Source organism: Primulina huaijiensis, chromosome 2 (assembly GCF_012295235.1).
Source record: "Primulina huaijiensis isolate GDHJ02 chromosome 2, ASM1229523v2, whole genome shotgun sequence".
NCBI lineage: Eukaryota > Viridiplantae > Streptophyta > Magnoliopsida > Lamiales > Gesneriaceae > Primulina > Primulina huaijiensis.
In genome coordinates, this window is record NC_133307.1 from 1,701,212 (window position 1) to 1,713,621 (window position 12,410).

Below are 12,410 nucleotides of genomic sequence, written 5' to 3' on the forward strand. Positions count from 1 at the left end.
ATAACGAATTTCAAGATTAAAAAAGATGACTGATCGATGCCTATAAATAGATCATTCATGCATACTTACGAACTCTCTTTCTCGCTTCAATATTTATGTGTGTCTAAGAAAAGTTTTTCGAGTTCAAAGTAATTTTCAAGAGCTCAACTTATCATAATAAGCACATGCTGATATTCATTAATATGATCATTAAGGATCGATTGTGCTTAAAATTTCTTTTGAGAAATCTTTGTGATTGAAAGTAAGAAGTATTTCAAATCATTTTGTTAAGTTTGTGTGGTATACTAAGAGTTTCAATTAGGGAGTATGGTGAGTCTTATTGAAGTAGGCAATTTCAAGATGTTGTAATTGTCAAAATCTTTTAGTGAAATTATTCTTCAAGGGATAATGATAACATATGACTTTTGAAGTTTCCGAACATCCATAAATAAACTTATGTTATTTACTTATAACTTATTCTACCATAACTTTCTATTTAATAACCTAATTGATCACACACTTTAGTCATTTATTGTTCAAAGCTAAATTTCGCACAGTGACAAACTGCTGACTTATTAATATTCAATCGACAAGAATTACATTCCAGTATTGCTAACCCAATCGAAATATTTCGAGAATTTACTTAAATTATTTATTCACCTTATCTAAACCAATCCCCCATCCTAACCCACTTATTAATGGTTGTGGTTATAAAACCAAAGCGTATTTGCAATGGGTGATACGTCTGATTTTTTTTTTTTAAAAAAAAAAACATATAGTTTTAAAAGAAATTGATTTCAGTGTTTAGTTTTTTAGTTTGCTATTTTAATTTCTTTATGGTGTCGGAGATATTTTTTATTTAAAAATAAATAGAATCTCTGGTAGAATATAAATTTCGTAATAAAATTATTTTTTAGAAACCATGAAAATTTAAATTGAAAATACTGATTTTTATACATAACAAAGTGAAAGTTGGTGAATATGTAATTCCCAAAAATAAAAAAATAAAAAAATAAAATGGAACTAAAACGATTTTTTATTTTGGGAAAGTAAAAGTATATTTCCAAAATTGAATAGAAGCTTTGCATTAACTTTTTATGAGGTGTTGTGTTCTATAGAGGCAAGTTAATTCATTCATATTATTTTGCAATAATAGATTTGATTAAGGGTCGCATTTATTGTGACCATCCCTCTTCAAGAAATTAATTGTTTCTTCAATTTTTGAAAGTTTGGGAAAAAATAAATTCATTTTGTAGAAACATAGCATTCTTGGTTGGGGATTGAAAGCCAAATGGAGTATTCAATTATTGAGTTTGTGGGAGGATGATTTTACAAAGATTGCAGATATGAAAAAGTCCAAGATTTGGGATACTTTGAAGGGCACGGGTTGGAATTATTTTAATTTTAAAATAAATATAGAAAATATATATCAAATTTTATTTTATTTTTTTTATTTAAAAATTTATATTTGATGGGTGGGGTTAAAAGATTATTTTTGGCAAAAAAATAAAAATTTGATAGATTATTTATTTAGTTATTTTTATGAAATAAAGAAAGGTGGCCCTTTTTCATATAATTTAATTACCATTTATTGAAAGCCATATATTCAATTATTGAGTTTCATGTGGGCGGATAATTTGAAAAGATACTTTGACGGGCATAAGTTCCAATTATTTTAAAATTTAAAAAATTAATATTTATATAATTGTAGGTCGAAGGATTAATATATAGTTTTTGTTTTAAAAAAAAACCGTAGTATTTAATTGTTGTCAAGATTATTAAACAAAATTCCTTGTAAGCGACCTTTGTATATAAAAATTATTTTGCTAACAATATCCTTTGTACAATGAAATTGTATTTTGTTTGATAGATATTACCCTGGATATGTTGGATGTCTTGAAACTCGAGCGATGCGCAGCAACTTGAATCACGAACAGAGCGAACAACAGTAACAGCAAGTCGAGGCAAGGAAAAAACCTTTTCCGCAAGACGAAATTGCCCGTATCAAAGTGCTATACGTTGGAAGCAATCGTCTCCAAGATACAACGACTTCAATCAAGAATTTGTAGCACTACAAACTCTTGAACACAACGAACAAAAAATACGCAGAGCTTGTAAGTATTTTTTTGGAGAATAATATTGCAGCAATATGACAAGAGGAGAGACAGCAAAAATTCAGCAACTTTGGACAATGGTTGGAGGGATTATTTATAGATGATCATCGGTTGCGTTGAGGAGACACGTTTCTCCAGACCGGATGCTTCGAAGAGACACATTTCTAGGCAAAGGACACATGATTTGGTGGAAAAGCAGCCTGGAGCAGGTGCAAACATAGCCAAGAGATGCACACACTGATTGGTGCCTTCGGAATCAGCGCCTCGCGCGCGGCTGCGTGACATTACGCGCTGCCGCGCGGACAGAACATGTATAGCAAAGCGCGCGCGCCTGTGCGAGAACCTGCGCGTCCGCACGCAACGTTCTGCCATCCCGCACAGGAACTCGCGCGCACCCGCGCGAGATTCGGCGCAACCACGCGCAATGTTCTGTTCGAATGACCAAAATCCAGAACCAAGCGCGCATTATGTGGCGCACCCGCGCGCACATCTCTGTTCTGAAGGCCTTCCTAATCTCTCATCTTGGCGCGATAAAATTTAATTTCAAACAAATTTTGTCCAAAAAGATTAATATTGGTCAAAGACCATACCACGCCACGCCGAGCCGGCCGGGCGCGCGCGCGTGTTTAATACACCTAGACATAGCTCACTAGCGTCTTCCCCCGTCTAAAAACTTCTGGTACCCCTTGGGGCCCAAACCCCTAACTCAAACTTAGAGTTAATAAGGAAGACTTCACTTGTCTATTTTTACAATGTGGGACAATTCTCACTTCCTTTACCCATTTAACAACTCTTCATTATTCATTTATCCAACATATTTTATAAAGTATTTGTTCAATTATAATTTTTACAGAAATTCCATGCATAGCTTGGTAAATAAACACTTTTTAAAATATATTTTTTTATATATATAAATATAAGTTAACTTTGATATCCATTTTTCATATGATTTTTAGCCCTTATTATTCAGAGAGACTTCACACACACACACACATACACACACGTATATATATAGTTTTGATATGATCCACGTCCATAGTGCACATTTATGTGAATTTTAATGATGTGTCACTCACATATTGGATGTGATAAAATATAGAAAATCACATATTTAATATGTGAATGTCACATCAACGGTACTTAAATAAATACACATAGTGTGTGTACAACATATCAAAACGTTATACATATATATAAGGGCCGATCTTAGGTCCTCTAGGTCCCTAGCGAAAAAAAATTTGAGCCCTTTGTAATTATATAAAAATAATAATAATAATAATAATAAAATCAATGTTATAAAATTAATTAAGTAAATTTGCTTTAAATCCCCCAACCTAACTTAAATATGCATTCAGTCACTAACAGAAAAATTACGTGTTTGTACTATTTGATCCACACAAACAAAATGTTTGCATTCTCTGAGCTCACGTCTCTTTTATTTGATAAAAATCGATACAAAAAATCGATATTATTATATGAAATATATAAAACAAGTATTAATATTAATGCCAAATTTATCTTTTAATATGAAAATCGATACAAAATATTAAAAGTATGATACTAGTATATGATGTAAGAAAAAATAGATATTTATGTAAAAAATTATGTCTAGACGGCCGCCTAAGTCTTTAGCAGTTACATGGTGAATGGCTACCCTGCCTATTACTTTTTAGAACATCAGAGTTGTGAAACTTAATTAAACTTTCTTTTAGTTTGTTTGTGATATTAACAACTCAGTCTATTAATTATTTGAAAATTTGTTAACTCCAGCGGAGGCCTATGCGGCAGCACTGTCACTCTCCGAAATCGAGACGTGTCATCAGCACTGTTTAACAATTTAAAATCGTATAACAACAAGCCATGTAATATATAAAATAGCCAAAAGTCAGTCTATTACATAAATCATATCATTGTCTTTACAAAACTTGAACGGAATGTGGAAGCATAAAAATAATAAAACGAATTAACATGACTGGTCTTATTATGACTTGGCATCTTCACCATCTCCATAAGTATTCTTGTTCTTCTTCCTCAATTTGTTCTTTGTTCTTATCTAATAGTAGGAAGTAAGGGGTGGGTATTTGGAGAAATACTCAGTAAATAGGGGTTGATCGTGCAGAACACTTATCAAAGATACATATACAAATAAATTATCATTATTCAATAATAAGCATGCTGAATCCAATACAAACAAAATACGAACATAGCACTGAAAATCATTTCTTTTTTCCATGGTCTACTTCACTCTCCTATATGTTACTCCTCTAAGGAGCGATGCCAAATAAACAGTTATTATATCCCGTCACATCAGGGCCATATCAAATCAAATATCGGAATTTCTTTTGCCACTTCTTGCTTGGCTCTTTACAGTGCATTTCAAATAATTCAAAACTGCTTCGAATATCATAGTTAATAGCAAGTAACAAACGGGTTTCAAAGATAGCATATCAAATAGGAACATATATGTCATGTCGATCGAATTTTCGAAATCACATGTAATTGAATTTTTATAAAAATTTTAAGCCCACTTAAAATATAAGTGTGCAAACTTAATACAAAAACCCACTTACTTGATTATTTTCTTAAAAAAAGAAGAGGGAAGAACAACTAAAAAGCCGAACACGAAAGCTGCTGGATTGCCTCGAACTTGGCTTTTTGCAAAGTTTCAAGATGGCATAAACTTGGCTTCAAGATGCCGCTGAAATATCGTAATTCCAGCAGCAATTCTTGTTTGATATATAACACACTTTGAAGGTCGAAAATTGCAAAGATTTGGTGATGTTTTGGTGGTGTTTCCCCTCAACCTTTGGTCAGTATTTATAGGTGAAATGATCAGCTGAATAGGCAGTTGTTACCACTCAATAATGACTGTTAATGGACCTTAAATTAGCTGTTATAACTCCTCCAAACCAGCTGCTTATGTCTATTTAAATTTTCGAATTTTGAAGGCTACATGGCTTGTATTTTAAGGCTGCTGAACAATGGGTCAAATAACCTTCAACCCCCTTTTATTGTGTTGTTACATCTTGACAAATTCAACTTAGAATGATGGTGATTAAATGGAGGGAGTACATTTTGTACATTTATTCATGATTAATTAGTGCGGCTCGCGCCAATAATTTTTGTCGGCAAAAGTGGGAGGGGGGACCAGTCAAAGAAAATGAAATAAAACGTGGGCTGCATCTGTTGAACAAATTGAAATTTCGTGGAAATTTCAAAAGACGCGTTTTATACGCGTCTTCACACTGACAGAGGCTCTATAAATAGAGCTCTCCCCTTCATTTTCAAATCATCCCATCTTCGAGTTTTCTCTCATCTAATAGCATTTGAGTGCTCAGTTCTATAATATTTGTGAGGTGTTTGTTCTCCTGTATTAAGAGAGTGTGTGTTCTCTTTGGAAACACAGTGAGTGAGTTGTACACCACAAAATATTATAGTGGAAATTCTTTTTATCTTACCCGTGGTTTTTATCCTAATAATTTTTATGTTTTTCCTCGTAAATCTCGGTGTCCAGTTTATTCTTTATTTTCGGATTTTATTATCTCAAATTACCGCAAGTGGAACCAACAAGTGGTATCAGTGCCTTGGTTTAAAATTTCTTAAAATTCTGAGTATGCTCTGTGGTTGCAGCCTAGACTGATCTTCCACATCAGAAAAGATTTTTTGAGATTTTTTTATTTAAGGCGGGATTATTTTGTCCAGTCTACTAATATTGTTGTAGACATAATGGCGGGAAGGTACGAGATAGCAAAGTTCAACGGAAGCAAATTTATGCTGTGAAAAATAAAGATACAAGCAGTTTTAAGAAAGGATAATTGCTTGGCGGCTATTGGAGATAGACCGGTGGAAATTACGGATGATGGAAAGTGAAATGAGATGAATGTCAGCGCTGTTGCCAATTTACACTTGGCTATAGCAGACGAAGTATTGTCAAGTATCTCTGGGATAAAAACAGCAAAGGTTATCTTGGATACTCTGACAAAGATGTACGAGGTCAAGTCGCTACACAACATGATTTTCCTAAAGAGAAGGCTTTATACTCTTCGGATGGCGGAATCCTCATCGATGACCGACCATATCAACACACTGAATACTCTATTTCCCCAACTCACTTCCATGGGGCATAAAATATGGGAAAATGAACGTGCGGAGCTTCTACTTCAAAGTCTACCAGATTCATATGATCAACTTATCATCAACATTACCAACAATATTCTTATGGGCTTTCTAAGATTCGACAATGTCTTAACTGCGGTTCTCGGAGAAGAAAGCCGACGCAAGAACAAGGAAGATAGGTTGGTAACATCGAAGCAGGTAGAGGCTTTACCGATGATAAGAGTAAGATTTATGGACCGTGACTCCAGTGGGAGCCAAAGACAAGGTAGATCAAAATCGAGAAGTAAGAAGAAAAATATTTACTGATTTAAATGTGGCGGTAAAGCGCACTTCAAGAAAGAGTGTACGAGTATCGACAAGAGTTCTCAAGGAAATGTGGCCAGTACTTCAGGCAGTGGTGAAATATTATTCAGCGAAGCGACAACAGTTGCAGAAGACAGACACAAATTTTGTGACACATGGATTATGGATCCAGGAGCGACGTGGCACATGACATCTCGGAGAGAATGGTTTGATCATTATGAACCAGTCTCAGGAGGATCTGTATTCATGGGAAATGATCATGCCTTGGAAATCGCTGGGGTCGGTATTATCAAAATTAAAATGTTTGATGGCACCATACAGGAGGTACAACATGTGAAAGGACTGACGAAAAATCTTTTGTCCTTGGGGCAATTGGATGACATCGGGTGCAAAACTCGTATCGAGAATGCCATGGGATCATGGCGCTTGTGGTTATGAATGCGGAAAAAGTTGCTACAAATCTGTATGTACTTTTGGGAGTAACACACAAAGAGGCAGAACTAGATGTTGCATCAATTGGTTCAGGAGAAGAATTAACAGTGTTATGGCATAGAAAGCTCGGGCATATGCCAGAACGAGGGTTAAAAATTCTCTCAGAACGGAAGCTGTTGCCGGGACTTACAAAAGTGTCACTACCCTTTTGTGAGCATTGTGTTACAAGTAAACAACATAGATTAAAGTTTGACACTTCTACTGCCAGGAGCAAAAGCATATTGGAGCTGATTCATTCGGATGTTTGGCAAGCACCGGTTGTATCCCTAGGAGGAGCGAGATACTTTGTCTCGTTTATTGACGATTTCTCTAGGAGATGTTGGGTGTATCCGATCAAGAAGAAATCAGATGTTTTCCAGATCTTCAAAGATTTCAAAGCGCGGGTTGAACTTGATTCAGAAAAGAAAATCAAGTGTCTGAGGACTGAAAATGGAGGAGAATATACCAGTGACGAATTTGATGCATTTTGTCAATATGAGGGCATCAAAAGACAATTCACGACGGCTTACACACCTCAACAAAATGGAGTGGCGGAGCGGATGAACAGCACCTTGTTGGACAGAACAAGAGCTATGTTGAGGACTGCGGGTCTAGACAAGTCATTTTCGGCGGAAGCAGTCAAAACCGCTTGTTATATTATCAATCGTTCTCCTTCAGTGGCGATTGATCTGAAGACTCCGATGGAGATGTGAACTAGGAAGCTGACATATTATTCTCATTTGCATACATTTGGAAGTCATGTGTACGTTCTGTACAATGAGCAAGAAAGATCGAAGTTGGATTCGAAATCCAGAAAATATATCTTCTTGGGTTATGCTGATGGAGTAAAGGGGTTTCGCTTGTGGGACCCTACTGTCCACAAGCTTGTCATCAGCAGGGATGTTATCCTCGAGGAAGATAAAGTAAAGGGAGACAAAGACACACCGAATTCAAAAACTACTATATTTCAGGTGAAAAATAAGATAGACGAATGTCAAGTTTCTTGTGAAGCAGTACCAGAGCACGAAGAACAAGAACATGTTGAGTATGAAATTTCCAATGTGAGGCAGTCAACTCGAGACAGAAGACCACCAGGTTGGCTTTCAGATTATGTAACTGAAAGCAACATTGCATATTGTATATTATCAGAGGATGGTGAGCCATCGAGTTTCCACGAGGCGACTCAAAGCTCGGATATATCCTTGTGGATGATAGCAATGCAAGAAGAATTGGAAGCATTAAACATGAACCAAACTTGGGATCTTGTTACACTACCACGATGGAGGAAAGCCATTGGAAACAGATGTGTCTATAAGATCAAGCGTGATGACAATAACCAAGTGGAGCGGTATCGTGCTAGATTGGTGGTAAAAGGGTATGCTCAGAAAGAAAGAATTGACTTCAATGAGATATTTTTTCCTGTGGTTTGGCTTACAACAGTCAGAGTAGTGTTGGCATTGTGTGCGGTGTTTGACCTACATCTAGAACAACTAGATGTGAAAACGGCGTTTCTTCATGGAGATCTTGAAGAAGAAATTTATATGTTGCAGCCTGAAGGATTTGCGGAAAAAGGCAAAGAGAACTTGGTTTGCAGGTTGAACAAATCTCTGTACGGTCTCAAACAGGTGCCGAGGTGTTGGTTCAAGAGATTTGATTCCTATATCATGAGCCTTGGATACAACAGACTGAGTGCAGACCCTTGTACGTATTTCAAGAGGTCTGGTTATGATTATATCATTTTGCTGTTGTATGTGGACGTCATGTTGATAGCAGGCCCCAACAAAGATCATGTCCAAGGATTGAAGGCACAGTTGGCTAGGGAATTTGATATGAAGGACTTGGGACCAGCAAAAAAGATTCTAGGGATGCAAGTTCACCGAGACAGAAGTAACAGAAAGATTTGGCTTTCTCAGAAAAATTATTTGAAGAAAGTCTTGCAACGCTTCAACATGCAAGATAGTAAGCCAATTTCGACCCCTCTCCCTGTTAACTTCAAGTTATCCTCCGAGATGTGTCCTAGCAGTGAAGCAGAGAGGATTGGGATGTCTCGAGTACCATATGCATCAGCAGTGGGAATTTTGATGTTCGCTATGATCTGTACAATACCGGACATTGCTCAAATAGTGGGAGCAGTTAGTCGGTAATGGCGAATCCTGGACGAGAGCATTGGAGCACTGTTAAGAGGATCCTTAGATACATCAAGGGTACCTCGAATGCTGCATTATGTTATGGAGGATCAGATTTTATACTCAGGGGCTATGTCGATTCAGATTATGCATGTGATCCTAATAAGAGGAAATCTACTACTGGTTATGTGTTTACACCTGCAGAAGGAGCAGTAAGCTGAGTTTCAAAACTGCAGACAGTCGTGACGTTATCTACCACGGAGGCAGAATATATGACAGCTACTCAAGCTTGCAAGGAGGCAATATGGATTAAAAGGTTATTGGAAGAGATCAGACACAAACAAGAGAAAATATCTTTGTTTTGTGACAGTCAGAGTGCCTTGCACATTGCAAGGAATCCAGCCTTTCATTCCAGGACGAAACACATTGGAGTGCAATTTCATTTTGTGCGAGAAATAGTAGAGGAAGGAAGTGTGGATATGCAGAAGATATATAAAAAAGATAACATAGCTGATTTTCTGATCAAGCCAGTGAACAGTGATAAGTTTGAGTGGTGTAGATCCTCAAGTGGCTTAGCAGAAACGTAAGCAGCAGGGAATGACAAGATTGAAAGGATGTGTGGAGATGTGTTTGATTCTCAATCAAATCTCCAAGTGAGAGAAATGTCGGCAAAAGGGGGAGGGGGGACCAGTCAAAGAAAATGAAATAAAACGTGGGCTGCATATGTTGAACAAAATGAAATTTCGTGGAAATTTCAGAAGACGCGTTTTATATGCGTCTTCACACTGACAGGGGCTTTATAAATAGATATCCCCCTTCATTATCAAATCATCCCATCTTCGAGTTTTCTCTCATCTAATAGCATTTGAGTGCTTAGTTCTATAATATTTGTGAGGTGTTTGTTCTCATGTATTAAGAGAGTGTGTGTTATCTTTGGAAACACAGTGAGTGAGTTGTACACCACAAAATATTATAGTGGAAATTCTTTTCATCTTGCCCGTGGTTTTTACCCTAATAATTTTTATGGGTTTTCCACGTAAATCTCGGTGTCCAGTTTATTCTTTATTTTCGTGTTTTATTATCTAAAATTACCGCAAGTGAGACCAACAATTTTTGCTAATTATCAAATTCCATTTTAACTTTGTATTCAACCAGTAATTAATTACATGGTTTTCACGTGAAATTAATTCAGTTTTATAAATAATATTTGAAACATATATATACTTGACTTAATATCTAAAAGCAATTTGAAGTAGTTTTAGGAGACGTTGAAATGCTGAAGACAATTCAAAAGTCAAAAGTACTGCTTTTGGACTTTAGTAAAATTAATTATTTTCTGCTTTCTAAAAAAAGTTCAAAAAACACCAAGATGCTAAAAAATATATTTGAAAATTATATATTTAAAATACATCGAAAAAAGTTCTATAACTGGATCGCAAACATAAACACAGGAAGACGATGGAACTGAACTAGCTTAGGCTCTTTCCTTGCCGCACTTTCTCATTCAAACACTACTAATATTTCGAAGAAAAATATTTGAGTAACGAAAGAAATTATATATCTCACAAATATATTTTTATCGTTTTACGAAAATTTATAGTTAGATTTTTTGTAATACGCGAAAATTAAACTATTGATCATGACTTTGATATCGGTTGAAAGTTTATTATTTTATCAAAAATTATAGTTAATGATAACAATGCAACTCAAAATTTTAAACAATATATTAATCCAAACATCAAATGATAATTTCTTTCCTTGAAGGCTAGAATAGACAATTATCGTACTCGACATGATTTATAATTTAAGTATTTTTTTAAAAACCATTGATGATGATACACTATTAACATTAATATTTCGATATCCGTATTTGTCTTAAATGGGGGACGCGACAACGACTAACTACAGTTGTCGAGAAAATAATTTGAAAATTATATAATTTTAATTCATTTTACTTTTTTTTTTTTAAATCCTAAGTATGCATTGCCCATCAACTGTTTGGGTACATAAATACAAATAAATGATGAGTATGTATCTTGTAATATGGTCTCATTGATATTTTTTTAGTGAGATATAAAATTCCGATCCATAATTAAAATGAAAAATAATACTTTTATCATAAAAACTAATATTTTTTGACGAATCAGATCAGATTGTAAATGCATATCATAAAATTGATCCGTGAAACCATCTTATAATAGTATTTGTGGATTGAGAATAGTTTTTTTTCATCAAATTTAAGTTTTTTTTGGCTAGAATTAGGTATGGCATGTGGAAAACACATTGACTATTACTCGAAATTAAATAAAATCTAAAAGAATATTAAAGTTGTTGCCAATAGAAATATATATAAAGTTGTCTCCTTGTGATGTGGTTTATTATTATCCATTAATTTGATTATCCACCTAATTTGAAGAGGAATCTAATCTAAACTAAACTAGAGAAACATGTGAATATTAGAAAAATTGTTACATTTTATTATCCACCTAATTTGATAATGTTATCAAAAAAAAAAAAATTCCCAAAAAAATTAACTTTTTATTTATATTTAAATTGAAAACTTCAAAATTCATTGTACCATTATTTAAAGTTTTTTTTTTGCATATGTTGTAAAATTGGGTTGGCCATTATATTCAAATATAGTGCATGATTCAAGATTTTAATTGGTTTATTGTGCTTTATCTAAAGTTCCACTTTTCTAGTGTATCCATCACTAGTTATCCTTTTGTAATTTTAAAAATGTTTAACCTTTTGTTAAGATATACCAAACTTTTTACAAATATTTATAGGACTTCAATATTTATTATTGTTGTTGTTATAATAATAATAATGATAATATAATATACTCAATTTATTTCCAAACGGAATTTTCAATTATTACATCACAAACACAATCTATATATGCAATTTGAAATAATAAATTTTTTAAAAAAAAAGATAGAGAGACTAAAACACAATTTGAGATTTTCTTTTAAAAAAAAAAAAGACAAAAAGAACATGGCACCATTTTAATCTCTCAGTATATCTCTTAAAAGATAATTTAACATATCTTTATCCGTGAGACAAGTCAATCCTGCTCATATTTATAATAATAAATAATATTTTTGACATAAAAAATAATATTTTTTTATGAGTGACTTAATTAAGAGATTCGTCACACGAATACGTTAATACGTCTCAATTTTTTTTGTTTTTTGTAATATCTATTATAGAGATTTTTAATAAATAATAATTCAAACAATGAAAGTAAACAAGAAACATAGTAAAACGTGCCTCTCGATTAGTATGTGTGTGTCTATAT